The sequence below is a fragment of the Ursus maritimus genome, unplaced genomic scaffold (assembly GCF_017311325.1).
Source record: "Ursus maritimus isolate PB19 unplaced genomic scaffold, ASM1731132v1 scaffold_22, whole genome shotgun sequence".
NCBI lineage: Eukaryota > Metazoa > Chordata > Mammalia > Carnivora > Ursidae > Ursus > Ursus maritimus.
The window spans coordinates 20,113,287-20,129,612 of record NW_024424675.1 but is presented as its reverse complement, the minus strand read 5'-3'; the positions used below and the strand labels follow the sequence as shown (position 1 = coordinate 20,129,612).

At 44.4% G+C, this 16,326-nt stretch overlaps 1 non-coding gene across 1 annotated transcript; it reads left to right on the top strand.

Annotated features, from left to right (window-relative positions):
• Window positions 1-16,129: 16,129 nt before the first annotated feature.
• Window positions 16,130-16,234, top strand: LOC121104663. The gene has a single exon (XR_005837013.1). It is a non-coding gene; the product is annotated as a U6 spliceosomal RNA (small nuclear RNA).
• Window positions 16,235-16,326: the final 92 nt, after the last annotated feature.

Below are 16,326 nucleotides of genomic sequence, written 5' to 3'. Positions count from 1 at the left end.
ATTTTCAACATCATTAGCCATCAGGAAATGCAAATTCAAATCATAATGAGTTATCACTACCCAACTATCAGAATGGCTAAGATAAAACACAGCGATAACACCAAATGCTGGTGGAGATGCGGAGAAACTCGATCACTCATAGGCTGGAATGTAAATTGATACAGCCACTCAGAAAAAAAAAAATTGTGATGGCTTCTTACAAAATGAAATATGCTTACTATACTACCCAGCAATTGTATTTGGGGGCATTTACCCCCAGACAAGGAAAAACTTCTGTTCACTCAAAAACCTGTACATGAGTGCCAATAGCAACTGTGCTTGCAATAGTGAAGAATCAGAAACGATCCAAATGTCCTTCCCCAGGGGAACCATTCAGTAAACCGCAGTGCGTCCACACCATGAGACACCATGCAGCCAAAGGAAGGGGTGCACTCTGGATACACACAACACCTGGGGTGGTCTCAAGGGAATCATACTGAGTGGAAAAGCCCATCTCAAGAGGTTACATAGCGTATTATTCCATTTCTAGAACATTCTTGATGACAAAATTATAGAGAGGGAGAACAGGGGTTCGGGAAGGGAGAGGGAGGGAGGTGGCTGTGGGGACAAGCGGGTAGTAGGAGAGACCCTTGTGATGGAATTGTTGTACATCTTGACTGTGGCGGTGGACACACAAATCTATGCATGGGATAAAGTGGAGTAAATTAAACACACATGCGCACACACACGCATATACACGCAAGAGATGGAGTCTGGATAATGGAGTTGGATTGTATCATCACCAATCTCCTGGTTGCACTGAAGTTACACAGGATGTTTGCCATCAGGGCAAACTGGGTGAAGAGTAGACAGACTCTCTCTGCAGTCTTTCTTACAGCCCCATGTGAACCTACCATGATCGCAAAGTGAAAACTTGAAAAAAAAAATTATTGAGGACTGCAAAGAGATTTCGTTTCTGTGAGCCCTATTAATTGGTATTTGCTATGTTAGAAATTAAAATGGAGATTTTTTTTTGGTATTTATTACCTTTAAAACAATAATAAGCCCCTCTTGGGCTAATATAGACAAATCATTTTTGTATGAAATGCATTTTTTGAAAAATCGTGAGAAGAGTGACACTCTTTTACAAATTTACAAATTCTCTTTAATGTCTGGCTTCACAGACAACTGATTCTCCTGTCTGCTTCTGCATTATAATATGTTGTGATAACAGACATCATGCAGTCTCTGGAAAATTCCACCGTACACACATGAAAAATTTAGAATGAAAAGGGCAAATAATGTCTTAGTGTTATTCTGAAAACAGTTTTGGCCTCATGGATCCCCTCAAAGGTCTCAGCCCGCCCCCCTCCGCTGTCCTGGGACCACACTTGGGAAATTCTTGCGTTATTGTGATCATTCTTTCACACACTTGCACCTGCACTTACTGAGTGAGGACGGGGAGGACATCTTTTTCGTCTTTGTATTCCAAGCACCTTATACAGTGCCTGGCAAAAAGCTGATACCCGATAAATATTTGATGAACCAATGGAATATTAACAACTTGTTAGCCCTTGGAGAGAGTGAGAGAGAGAGAGAGAGAGAGAGAGAGAGAGAGATCACCAAACTGATTGACAATATAGGCTTTAGACTTTTGAGTTCTCAGTCAGAATAAAGGTCAGAGTGTTCTGCCATAGCTCGGTCCCAAAGAACAAATATTGTTCTGAGAAACCGGGAGGCTCCTGGGGCATGAAACATGGGTTTGCAATGACTGAGTGGCCTTTTGAGAAAGGTCTCACTGTGTCCCCATCTCTCACAAGTCTTAACCTTGAGGCCTCTCCGCACCGTTCAGAACAAACGCGGTGGGGAGATGGGGGCTTCAGGGGTTGTGAAGGGATATAGTGAATTCTTTCTCCTGCTTTATTATCCTCCTACACCTAACCCCCGGGTCATCCCCCAAAGCACCCACTGGTGGCCAGTCTCAGTCCACTTGGTCCACAGCCATTCTGGGAAGAGAAAAACAGTTCTAACCACCATTCCAGATCACAAAATTGATTCTCATTTCTCATCCAAAGAATTCACCAAAGCACAATTTAGCAGGGAGCCCAGAAAAACAGCCAAAGCTGATGTAAAGTTGCCACTGAAAATGTTCGCTAGAATCCACCCTGCGTCAGACACTGAGCCAGACCTGTGGAATATTCCACCATGACAAAGCTCATGCCCCACCCCACCCCCGCCTCCCCCGCCGAGGAGCTCCTGCTCCAGTGGGGAGATGACTTGACTCTAAGCTAGCCAGCAACCAGGGCTCTGAGGTGGAGAGAGAAATCAACTCTCCTAGGATCAGGGAAAGGAGGTACATTTGATTTTGTCCTTAAAAGGCAGGAGAGGGCTGTTGCCAGGCAGACGGGGGATCAGCACACCGGAAGGTAGCATGTTAGGGAAGAGAGTCAGTTGTGTTCACACAGACCTCAGGTAACAGGGGCCTAGTAAAATGGAAGTTTCTTTCTTTTATCACAGTCCAGGCTTACGTGGTCTAGGGCCCCCGTGGCGACCCCACAGCGTCAGGGACCCAGGCCCCCTCCCTCCTGATGCCCCACTGTACCTGAGGCCCGGCCCTCGTCAGTTTGCGTGGTTCCAGACCACCATGTCTGTATTCCAGCCAGTGGAAATGGGCAAGTGGGGGGCAGACATGTTCCTTCCTTCCGGGGGCATGAGTAGGAAGTTGCACGCTCCACTTCTGCTCCCATCCCATGGGCCAGAACACAGTTGCAAGGGAGGCTGGGAAATGGGGTGTCAAATGCGAGCTTCCATTGCTCTATAGAAATTGGGGGACAGCTAGGGGTTTCTGTCCCCCAGCACAGAAGTGAGAAAGTACAGGGAGGTTTGAGAAGCCAGTAGCTAGGTGTGTTTAGAAGTTGCGGGAGGGAACAGGAAAGGTGAGTGGGGAGCATAGGATGAAGAGGGGCCACTTCATGCTGTAAGTCAGTGGGGCCCAAACTGGAGCCCATCCGCATCACCCGACGGCTTTGTTGAAGCCCGAGTGCTGAGCCCCACCTCTAGGGAGTCTGATTCAGCAAGTCAACAGTGGGGCCCGAAAATGCACATTGCCCATCAGTTCCCAGGTGCCGCTGGTGCTGCCAAGCCAGGAACTTTGAGGAAGGTGGGGTCACAGAAAGTTTTAAAGAGAAGAATGAGATGACAAAGTCTGTCTTTCAGAAAACTGATTCTGTTCAGCGATAGGGAACGGGGTGTACCGAAGCCTCCCAGAGCACAAGAGCTTCTCACTCTCTTGATCCTTAGTGTTCCCGAGAAATCTCACTCAAGAAAAACAGGGATGATAAAAAGCTTGCAACGCAGAGTTCACAGAACTCTGTGCTCAAGGGTCGCTCCCTACTTCCTGGCGGGGCCCGTGGCGTCAGTACAACCCGGACCCATCCGTTCTTCCTCTTGCATGCAGAAGCCTGGATGTGGGTGAGGACAGGCAAGTCCCTTTCCTCCCTGGACCTGGGTTTCTCCACCAATAATAATCATGAGGGTCATTTACCTATCCGGGGGCCAAGGACTGTCAGATGGCACAGATCAAAAAGCTGGACAATGTCCCGAGGCTGTAAGGACTCACTGACCCCCCTACGCCGTAGGTTGGAGAGTAAATTGGACTCCCGTGAAGGGCAATTTGATAATCAAATCAGAATTTAAGATGCCTATGCCCTTTGACCGAATAGCTCCATTTCCAGGAAATCAGCCTATAAATACACTCATGTTTATGTGCAAAAGACAGGTTGTTCGATGCTCATTGTTTGTACTGGCAAGAGGTGGGAAACAACCTAGAAGTCACCCACAGGGGGCTCGTTATATAAACCGTGGTGCATCCACAAATGGAATAATGGGCAGTCCTGAAAAATAAGCTAGATCTAGGGTGCCTGGTTGGCTCAGTTGGTTAAGTGTCTGCTTTCGGCTCAGGTCATGATCCCAGAGTCCTGGGATCGATTCCCACATCAGCTTCCCTGCTCAGCGGGGAGTCTGCTTCTCCCTCTCCCTCTGCCCCTCTCCCCACTCATTCTCTCTTTCTCAAATAAATAAATAAAATCTTTAAAAAAAAAAAAGAAAAGAAAAAAACAAACAAAAAAATCAGCTAGATCTATGAGCCAGTTTATCTATCGTGGATAGATGACGAGGAGGATGATGACGATGATGGATAGAGATAGATATATGTATGTCTGTAGAGCTCCCTTTCTCATATACATATATACGATATGTGTATGTAATTCATATGATATATACACACGATACATATGTGCCTAGGGGCTAAATACTGTCATGATATGCTGCCGTTTAAAAATATATACATATGTCCAGAAGACCATACACACACACACACACATACAAGCACGGGTACACACATATATATGCTTACATATCTCTGGAAGGATTCGGAGAAACAGGTTGCCTTTCAGGATAGGAATTGGAATGGAGGTCCAGGTTGAGAAGGAAACTTACTTCTCATTGTAACATTTGTTTGTTTCCAAGTCTCAGTATGCATCATTTATTTAAATAAACCTACAAGCAGTGCCTTGTGCTTTGCATGCTTTATCTCACTAAATCTTCAGAATAACCTAGAAGGGAAGTACTCTTACTATTCCCATGGCATGGGGAGAGTCACTTATTTGGGGGAGAAATGTGGGGGTGGAAGGAGCCTTGATGTGTAAGATTTGCTCATTCCCGCAAGGTAACTTCTCCCACCGTGGCTAATTTCAAGCTGCCAATGTGATGTCACTGAGCAGAGCTGGGGAGAGATGCGCGCCGTCGGCTCTCGTGGGCCCGGAGGAACCAGCTCCAGCACGCAACTATAATGGACCCTTGCACTCAGAAGGCAGGCACCACTGACTTCCCACTTCAAACCTGAGAGGGTCGCCTTTCAGGAGCAAAACAAATGTACGTAAATACATCATTTCAGGACCTAAGAACAGCTTCCGGGGATCTTTAGACATAGATGCTGGAGCATTTATTTATAGAGTAAATAACCTGCCTTGTTCTGCAATGGATTTGAAACAGAAACCCAGAAATTAAAATTAAGCATCTGGGTTTTATATTTGCAAATTGCTCTGCCACTCTCTTTATGAAATACTGCACACAGCTATACAAGCAGAAGGCAATAAAAGAATAATAAATTAATCAGTGTTAGCATTCTGTCAACACAGCCCCACAGACTCACCAGAGCCAGTCATCTAAATTAGCAAGTTGGTTTAGAAACTTTTCCAGTGGGGCACCTGGGTGGCACAGCGGTTAAGCGTCTGCCTTCGGCTCAGGGCGTGATCCCGGTGTTCTGGGATCGAGCCCCACATCAGGCTCCTCCGCTATGAGCCTGCTTCTTCCTCTCCCACTCCCCCTGCTTGTGTTCCTTCTCTCGCTGGCTGTCTCTATCTCTGTCGAATAAATAAATAAAATCTTTAAAAAAAAAAAAAGAAAGAAACTTTTCCAGCGATTTAATGGGAGAGGCGGGGGCGAGAGGACCAGATACACTTGGACTTGAGTTGTGTTCCGGCTCTGCCATCTGCTAGGCACCCTGGGTAAGTCACATTACCTTCTGAGTCTCAATTTACACATGTGTTAAGTAAGGATAGTGGCACCACGCGGATTTGCACAGACAGGTTCACCACGTTTAACAGGAGAGGTTAACATGTAGTATGGTGGTACGTACGTAGACATAAGGCAGGGTGTTTTTCCCTAAAAAATTACCCCATGGCATAAAGTGAGAATTGCCTTATATTTAAGCTCTTACAAAGGCTTACAGAATGTTACGTATTCCCTAGACTCTCAATTACTTGATTTTAAGCAACAAAGTATCCTTTGAGGAAGACCAATTTATAGAAGTCACCGGATGGAAGTGATTTCAGAAAAAAAAACAAAAAGGCAAACAATCTTTGATACAGACATAGCCGTTATACTGGGGGTTGGCCTCACACCCTGTATAATGAACCCAGCCCTCTAAAGATGACTTTAAAGCAACAAATTAAATGCTAGGATGTTGTGATCGCAAAGATAAACCAATAGGACGAACGGAAAAACAATAGTGTCCTAAGATTAAGTGAAGCGGGACTTCGAGGTTAAAATCTTTCAGCAAGAGAATCAATACAGGCTTAAACAGTGCTGCATCACACACAGCTTCAATAGGAGTGAAATTTATGTGATCTAGAAAGGGAGCTGGGTGATCCGGAAACCACCCCCGTAGTAATAACGATCATAAAATCAAAGACGCACAGGAAGAGACAGAACAAAATTGTTTTGTAAAATGTGAGAGTGGAAAAAAAAACGGTATTTCTCAATTAAGGCATTATTTATTAAGACGTAATATATTCAAATTTATTTAAATAATATCTTAATCTTGAAAGCGTGTGCGTACCTTAAATAATAAATTAAATATTACACAGAGACATTGGATTATTTCATCTACAGCCTGAAGAATCGATATATTCGAGTTGCGCCCCCCCAGATATTTTCCTTTTTGCAATATTCTTATTGTGAAAACTGGGAGGGCCGCCTTCTATTTAGGACTACCAAATGCTGAGAGAAGGATACGCAAGCACTTAAAACTCAACACAGTTGCATGTGATTTGCGACAGGTACTGTTATGGTTGTTAATATGATTTTTCTTATGACTGCTCCACCATCGGCTGAGTTCTTGCTGTGCTCCTCAAAGCACTTACCTGGATTGGAATTCCCTAATCTTCTACTTCCTAGCTGTGTGATCTCGGGCAAGTTGCCTAACCTCTCTGTGCCTCATCTGGAAGATAGAAATAATAGTAGTATCTCTCAATAAATTAGTATATGTATGAAGTGTTTGAACCAGTGCCTGGTAAGTGCTTCTTAAATGTTATCACCATTACATTCACCAATGGAGAACTGTATTTATAAACGAGGCAGTGTTCCTCCAATGCAGTGAGATTTTATCAGCAGGGAACTTGTCTTGCTCTTTCAGATCGCCAGATCACACAGAGGGCCAAGTGCCCAGTAAATGTTGGCTGAACTAATAATGAGTTCTGTAAGAGAGGAAGGCAATGTGTAGGGTTTGGGCCCAGCACAGCACCTGGCTCCCAGCTGTGGCTGGGATGGATGACACTTAGAGCTTGATACCTAGGCGGCAGCCTCATTCCTCCCTGGCCAACTAAAATCGAAAGTAAAATTACAGTGCAATAGAGATGGGCAAAATTATAGACTGGAATTGGTATAACCACTGTGGAAAACAGTACAAAGGTTTCTCAGTAAATTCAATGTACACCTACCATAGGATCCAGCGATTCCACTTCTGTGCGTTTATCCAAAGAAAACTAACATGCTAACTCGAAAAGATATGTGCACCCCCATGTTTATGGCAGTGTTATTTACAACAGCCAAGATATGGAAACAACTTTAGTGTCATGTCCATCCGTGGATGAATGGATAAAGAAAATGTGATACACATATATATGAATATATATATATATATAGAGAGAGAGAGAGGAATATATATATTACATAGAGGAATACATATATTTTATAGATAGGTAGATAGACAGATAGGGAGATAGATGGGAATTTTACTCAGCCATAAAAAGAATGAGGTCTTCCCATTTGTGACAACATGGAATTTGAAGGCATTATGCTAAGTGAAATAAGCCAGAAAGAGAAACACAAATACTGTATGATCTCGCTTACATGTGGAACCTACAAAAAGAAAAAAACAAAACAGAACAAAAACAAAACACCCCAATAACCCAAGGTCACAGATACAGAGAACAAATTCGTGGTTGCCAGAATCCGGCAGGCAGGTGACATGAGTGAAGGGGTCAAAGGTACAAATTCTCAGGTATAAAATAAATAAGTGACGGGGAGAGAATGTACAGCACGGTGATTATAGTTAATAATACTATATTACATATCTGATGGGACACCTGGGTGGCTCAGTTGGTTAAGCGTCTGCCTTCGGCTCAGGGTACTGGGATTGAGTCCTACATCAGGCTCCTTGCTCAGCAGGGAGCGTGCTTCTCCCTCAGCCTGCTGCTCGCCCTGCTTGTGCTCGCTCTCTCTCTCCAAATAAATAAAATCTTTAAAAAAATAAATAAAATTAAAAAAAAATTTAAAAATAATACTGTATTACATATCTGAAAGTTAGTAAATCTTGAAAGTTCTCATCACAAGAAGAATAATTCTGTAACTATGTATGATGATAATGTTAACTCGACTTGTGGTGGTGATCATTTCCTTATACAAATAAGGAATCTTTATGTTGTACACCTGAAGCTAATATTATATTACATGTCAATTATACCTCAATTTAAAAAAAAGACCATAGACTGCATCTTTCTTTCTGTCTCCACAATGAGTTCCTTCATAATAGGAACTGGCTGTTACTTGTCTCAGTCCCCGAGCTTGCAAACAGTAGGAGCTCATCAGTACTCATTGAGCAAATGAGCAATGAGATGCAGCCTACATTACTGCACATTAATTTTTAACTGAATTTTACTGTTTTTTCCTCTCTATAAAAAAGTACCTAAAAATTAATAACCAAAGACTCCCAGGTGGCTCAGTCGGTTAAGCGTCTGCCTTTGGCTCAGGTCATGATCCCGGGGTCCTGGGATCAAGTCCTGCATCGTTGGGCCTCTTGCTCAGCGGGGAGCCTGCTTCTCCCTCTGCCTGCTGCTCCCCTGCTTGTGCTCTCTCTCTGACAAATAAATACATAAAATCTTTAAGATAATTAATAACTGAAAGACAGGGGTGCCTGGGTGGCTCAGTCGTTAAGCGTCTGCCTTCGGCTCAGGGCGTGATCCCGGAGTCCTGGGATCGAGTCCCACATCAGGCTCCTCCACTGGGAGCCTGCTTCTTCCTCTCCCACTCCCCCTGCTTCTGTTCTCTCTCTCACTGGCTGTCTCTCTCTCTGTCAAATGAATAAATAAAATCTTTAAAAAATAAAAATAAAAAATAAAATAACCGAAAGACAAACATTAGAAGTTCAAATTATACAAAAATGTTGAAAGTAAAAGAATCACCTGAAGGGAATTCTTGGCATCTAGAGTATTATTTAGCTAAATGTTCCTTTATATATGCATGAAATTTGCATGTAAGTACACAGGCTATATCACGTGATAGTTTAAGACCACAAATCAGATATGCCCGGGTTTAAAATCAGGCTCCACCTGTTTAGTGTCACGGCTTTGAGAAAATCACATAACCTCTCCATGCCTCAGTTTCTTTACATTTTTTATTTATTTATTTATTTGTTTGTTTGTTTATTTATTTATTTATTTATTTATTTATGAGAGAGGGAGAGGGAGAAGCAGGCTCCCCACTGAGCAGGGAGCCCTACGTGAGGCTTGATCCCAGGACCCTGGTCACGACCCCAGCCAAGTGGAAGGCAGACGCTTAACCCCCACGGAGCCACCCAGGCGACTCCGTGCCTCCGTTTCTATGGAAAATGGGGATGATGGAGCCCACCCTCCAGGCTTATTGGAATAATAAGTCTAAATAGAGCACTGAGGATAGCGACAGATACAGAGAAAACAACTCAGAGAAGATTAGCATTTATGAACTTACAAATATATATTAAAACGAAATATGAAGTGACACTATAGATCCTGGTTTACTGTTGCCTTTTTTTACGTGACAGTATGTTGTGACTAGTTCCTGCTAGTACATACAGAGCTAATTCCTTCTTTTTGAGGGTTACATTATGTTCAAATGCATATGTAACTAATCCCCTGTGTCTGCTACCTGAGTATGTCTAATATTTTACTATTACAAATAACCACAATAAAAATCCTCATTGCACACATATTGTTCCACCCTTGAGGAAGTATTTCTATAGGGTAAGTGCTACAAATGGAATCGCTGGGTCCAAGTATATGACTTTTTCACTCTATTAATAAACAATGAGTGATCGAATTGCCTTCCTGTAAGGCTGTATCCCTTACACTTTGATCAGCGAGCGTACTTTGTCTGTCGCCTTGCGGCTGTATACACTTCAGATTCCCCAACCATTGATTTTGAATGTCCCAGTCGTTAACAGAATCAGGGACTTTGCCCTGCTACTTCTCCATTATATTCCTTTATCTTTCCAAAAAATCATAAACAACGCCTAAGAACCTAGCAACCAATTTTCTGCAGCAAAGGTTCAGGTACATAGCCTGACAAGAGAATTTTTATACTATTCCCATATGGGAGAGGAAGAAAGGCTGGCATTTCTGAGCCTTTTCAGTGGCCAACAGGAGGAACATGTGAAATTAGAACAATCCATTAAGTTTGGGAAACAGGATGCTGGTGTCGGCTTCCATCTTTGTTTTCTGTGACTTGGACCCTCGGTAAAGAGACAAGAGGCCGCCTTTGCTGAGTCTTGCCAGGGATGGGATGTCTCTAGTGCAGGGTCCCCAGGAGGTAATTTGAGCACTTAACTACTTTGCAGCTCTTCTGATGCCTTAAGATAATATGGGTGGGACAACAGGTGGGCGTCAGAGCCAGAAGCTGAACAGCGCCACCAAGAGGACAGGCGGCCTCAGTGATGGCTAAATCCCATGCCCACTTTTATTTTTAATATCGATTTTAATCCAAGTAATAAGTATTCATAATGGTTAAGAGTTAGTTACTACTGCAAACTAGATCCTAGGACAAGGCTTATAAGAATGCCACCTCCAAGGCTCATCCATGAAGCAGTAACTCATTCTGTCGTTGTCTCTTCAAACCCAATTATGGTGGCACTTCCAAGATTTTTTAATTTTAGGCTTTTCTATCAACTTACAGCTATGGAGAATAAGAATTTAGTTTTCCTCTCTCTCTCCTCTCTTTCTCTACACACACACACACACACACACACACACCCTCTCCAATTTTCCCCAAATAATTATAGCATAATTTTTGGTTAAATCAATGTGCTGTTTTTACATTATAATGACAATGTAATATTATTTCCAGTTAAATGTTGTAGTTTATGATGATTACAATGTTTTTCTTATAAATCGTTTTTGTTTTCTTGGCTTTAATAATCACTGTGTGTCTTATTTGCTTAGTTTTCTCGGTAATAGCTTCAATCCATCTGTGAATTCTTTGCCAGAATGCCAATCCTTTATAATGGCCTCAGCTTTGTGCTCAGTCTAGGGGCAGCATAGTGTAATGTTGTGGTTCTCAAAGCGTGCTCAGTCCCTGGACCAGCAACAGTAACGGCATGGCCTGGGACGCAGCTAGAGATGCAAATGATGGAGCCCTACCCAAGACTTATTCATGAGGCCCCTCTCTGGGGCTGGAGTCCAGCCATCCAGTTTTTTAACCAGCCCTTCAGGGGATGCCAGTGTGCAGTCAAGCTTGAACACCTGTATAAGGGTTAAGAGCTTGGATACCCAAACCCAAGGCTGCTGGGGTTCGGATCCCGGCCATCTCACTCATTTGGGATGGAACAGCTTCCAGGGCCCAATCTTCCCGTTCGCTAAATGGACACAAACCGTCTCTCCCACATAGTTGTTGCGAGCTCCAGTTTTCCTTGGGGATGCCCCTCCTGGAGCCCAGTGAAACCCATTCCAGGATGGGAGGCAAGTGCAAGCTGGCTGCAGAGCCTGCCCCTGGCCTTCCTGGGTCCCCTGCTCAGAATATGCCCTCCTTTGAGGCACCCACCTCGAGCCTCTGTCTTTCAGCATGTCCACAGCCCTCTGAAGTGAAGCACCCTGTAGGAGCCTCACCTCCCCCTGCTACAACTACCAGTTCACAGCATTCTCTGCCAGAGCCCGCCACCCAGCCCCACCCTCCCTCCTCATCCCCCACTCACCCTCTCCTAGCCCACTACAGCCAGCTCATGCCCCTCCCAGCTTCCTTCCTTCCACACTCCTCCACTCCACACAACCTTCCCCTCCTGGGCCACAGCTCCCCATTTCCCCACAGAACCACCCCCACGGCTGCCCCTGGGGCATTCTCCTCCCCCTGAAATACAGGGATGGGCCGGGAGCATCACCAGCTCTGCCTTCTCCCTTGGGGCAGTTCTCAGAGGAACCACCTCTGCGAGCCTCAGCTCCCCTGCTCCTTTGCTGCCTTCTGTGTGCTCGGGATCCCACAAGGGCACCATAAATGCCAAGTCTTCACCGTGGCCCCCGAGTTCCCGCCTCAGCACCGGCCTACCACATCTCCCTCGCTGGCTCCTGCTTCTCTTCCCCCATTCCCTGGGCTGCAGCCACTCTGGCCTCCTTTGTCCGCGGCATTTGGCTGACTTTTCTACTTCTATCAGGTGTCTGCCAACGGTCACTTCCTTAGAGAGGTTTTCCTAAACCACCATTCTAAAATGGCACCTGCTCTGTCCCTTGCTATCCCTTTACAAACTGCTTTAGTGTCCTGTGTAGGTCTAATGTTATTTAGAACCACATAATTCCATTATGCCTTTAAATAACCTTTCTTTTTAAGATTTCATTTATTTATTTGACGAGAGAGAGAGCGAGTGCATGGAGAAGCAGCAGGAGAGGGAGAAGCACGCTCTTCGCTGAGCAGGGAGCCCGATGCAGGGCTCCATCCCAGGACACTGGGATTGTGACTTGAGCCAAAGGCAGCCGCTTATCCCACTGAGCCACCCAGGCGCCCTCCGTTACGGCTTGTGTTCTGTCAGGCCCTCAAAGGCAGGGACCAGCTGGAAGGGCGCAGACCTCGGGGCTGCCCCTCCCGTTTCCTTAATTTCTTCAGTCACTGAATGTTGGGCTCCAGTCATGATCTGGCACCGTTTGAGGCTCCGGGAATACGGAGGCAGGCATGTGTGCCAACAGAGAAAGGCGTGGAAGGCTTGCCACAATTTTCACATAAATGCTTACCTTGGGGAAGGCTGAGCAGGAAAGGTGGAGTGAAGCGTCTGGGGTCTCAGTTCCAATCCTAGCTGGGCAACCTCGTCCCTCCTCAGTCTCCTCATCCGTAAAATAGGGCTAATGACAGTAACCACCTCACGGGATTGGCACGAGAATACTTTGTCAAATCCTGTGGCTGACAGACAACTTTAATAGCTATTGGCAACTGGTAATAATAATAATAAGAAGGTTCCTTCTGTAACTTAAGAAAAGCCAGAATAAAGGGAAAAAAAAAAATCAGTCAAGCCATCAACAATGTTTCAAGCAGCCTGGCCCTTCTCACACACACAGAAAGATTTACGCTCCTCGTGGTTCTCCCACAACTTCAGATCCAATCTCTCTTCTAAGACTCAGGTGGGATAACTAGCTGGGAGAGAGCGTCCCCTGGCCTTGCTCAACCTCTGGGGCCAGTCATGGCGGGAAGCGGGTCAGCCCTGCTCAGCACCACGCCGCCTTTCGGCCTTGGAAGCTCTGAGTAAAGATAAAGGTGTTCAAGGCATGGCAGGATTTTGGTCTGTTTTTGCACCTTTTAAATCGACTTTATGGCAGTATAATCTCCATACAATAAAATTCCATCACCCAGAAACCGCTCTTGTGCCCCTCGGCAGTCAACTCCCACCCCAAAGATAACCACTGATACGTTTTCCGCCGCCAGGGATCGATGCTGCTTGACTTTATATTAATGCAATCATACAGCATGGACTCTTCTTAATCCATTTTTTTACAGCTTTCATGAGGTAAAGCCGTAAAACTGATGTACATAAACTGTACCTATTGGAAGTGTACAATTTGAAGTGACTTTAACATATTCCCCACCCCCGGAAACGATCACGGGATAATTTCGAGATAATAAAAACATACCCATCAGCCCAAAAAGTTTTCTTCACGTACCTGCCTCCCCACCCCAACCACTAATCTGCTTTCTGTCACTGTAAATTCGTTTGCGTTTTCAAGCACTGTAAACAGGATTATGTAGTCTGTGCTCTTCCGTGCCTGGTTTCTGTCATTCAGCATGATTATTTTATTTTATTTTATTTTTTTAAAGATTTTATTTATTTATTTGACAGAGAGAGAGACAGCCAGCGAGAGAGGGAACACAAGCAGGGGGAGTGGGAGAGGAAGAAGCAGGCTCCCAGTGGAGGAGCCCGATGTGGGGCTCGATCCCAGAACGCCGGGATCACGCCCTGAGCCAAAGGCAGATGCTTAACCGCTGTGCCACCCAGGCGCCCCGGCATGATTATTTTAATTCAACCATGTTGCTGTATTCCTCCCCGTCCCCCTCAAGCCCCCACCCCAGCAGCATCTATGGGTCAAGGAAGACCACAGTTTGGTTATCCATGCGCTTACTGATGAACATGAGAGTGTTTTCCAGTTTGGGACTCTTCTGGAAAAAGCCCCCATAAGCATTCTTATGAAAGTGTATTTGTGAAGAAAAATTTTCATGTATCTTGGGTAAATACCGAGGCACGGAGGTGCTGGGCCATAGAATAGACGTTTATTTAACTTCGTAAGAAACTGCCAAACTTTTTTTTTTTTTTTTTCCCGAAAGTGGTTGTTCCACTTTACACACTCACCAGCTGGCTGAAGATGAACATCCAGTTTATTCCTGTCTCGAGGCTTCTATACTTCTTCCTGCTTCCTTAATGCCTTACCACTAGTTTTAGCATGGCTGGCTTCAGGTCCTCCCCTCCCCAAATTCATATGTTGAATTCTTAAGCCCCAGTACCTTAGAATGTAAATATTTGGAGATAGGTCTTTAAAGAGATGATTGAGGGGCGACTGGGTGGCTAAGTTGGTTAAGCGTCTGTCTGCCTTCGGCTGGGGTCGTGATCCCAGGGTCCTGGGATGGAGCCCTGTGTCGGGCTGCCTGATCAGCGAGGAGTCTGCTTCTCCCTCTCCTTCTGTGTCCTTGCTCACTCTCTCTAATAAATAAATAAATCCTAAAAAAAATAATAGTAAAGAGACAATTAACACCAGCCCATTAGGGTAGGGCCCTAATCCTATATGACTTGTATCCTTACAATAAGAGGAAAAGATACCCACACAGAGGAAAGATCTTGTGGGGACACAGTCAGAAGGTAACCACCTTCACGCCAAGAAGAGAGGTCTCAAGGGAGAAACTAAACAGACTCTTTCATCTGTAGTTCATTTCATCTCATTTATGTTTTTTTAATTGTCCAGAGCACGGGTGCCAGGAGTAAACACTCATTACGGCAGCTCAAGTAGTAATGAGGCAAAGCCTCCACTTTGATATTTGTTTTCCTAATTTTATCGTCAGGACAGGGGGCAGCTCTTGTATCACAGGTGGGGAGGGGGTGGTACATGGCGATGTTGCCCCAGGTCCCCCTGCGGCTGGAAGACTGAAGGACAGTCTGCCGACACTTTGATCTTAGGCTTCTAGCCTCCAGAACTGTGAGAAAATGAATTTCTGTCAAGCCACCCACTCTAATATTTTGTTATGGTGGCCCTAGCAAACCAATACAGAGGACTTCCCATCGCCATTTTGCAACCATTATAATAATAATTGATTCAGGCAAGAATCATCAATGAATGCTAAAACCAGTGGGCAGAGAGTGAGAGGAAAAACAGGATAGTCTCAAAATACCTTCCCACAAGGTACTTATTAATTACAAAGGGGAAAACAGCAACTTTTCAGTGTAGTAAGTTGGCTGACATCATCTTAACCCAATGATGAAAGGTAATATCACTAATTATGGGACAAACCAAGCCATGTGTCTTCTGATGTGATACCCTCAGGACATACCTCTCTTTCCATGGCATTCCTGCCAAAAATGCATAACCTGAATCTAATCATGAGAAAATAACGGACAGATTCAAATTAAGGACATCTACAAAATAACTCACCAGTACTTTTCAAAAACGTCAAGGTCATGAAAGACAAAGGCTGAGGAACTCACTGCTTCTCCAGATTAAAGCAAACTAAAAAGACAGGACAGCTAAATGAAACCTGTGATCCTGAACTGGGTCCTCGGGAATGGCTACATTATTGGGACAATTAGCAAAATTTAAATATTAAAGGTGTTTTAAAAGAATCATATCATTGTTAAAATTCCTGATTTTGATCATTACCCTGAGATTCTGCAAGAGAATGTCCACGTTCTTAGGGCATTATACACAAAAGTACATTGGATAAAGGGGCATAATGTCGGGAAATCCACTCCAAAATGATTTAGGGGAAAAAAGTACATGTCCATATTATACACACATACACATACACAAGAGAGACTGTGATAGTGCAAACGTAACAAAATATAACAATTTGTTATTTTGGTTAAAAGTATATCAGAATTCTTGTGTTCACTTCAGCAGCACATATACTAAAAATTGGAACAATACAGAGACTAGCATGGCCCCCGTGCAAGGATGACACACAAATTCATGAAGAGTTCCACATTTAAAAAAAAAACGAGAATTCCTTACTATTCTTGTAACTTACATGTAAATTTGAAAATTTACCCCCCCCTCCAAAATTACAGCCTTTCAATGACCA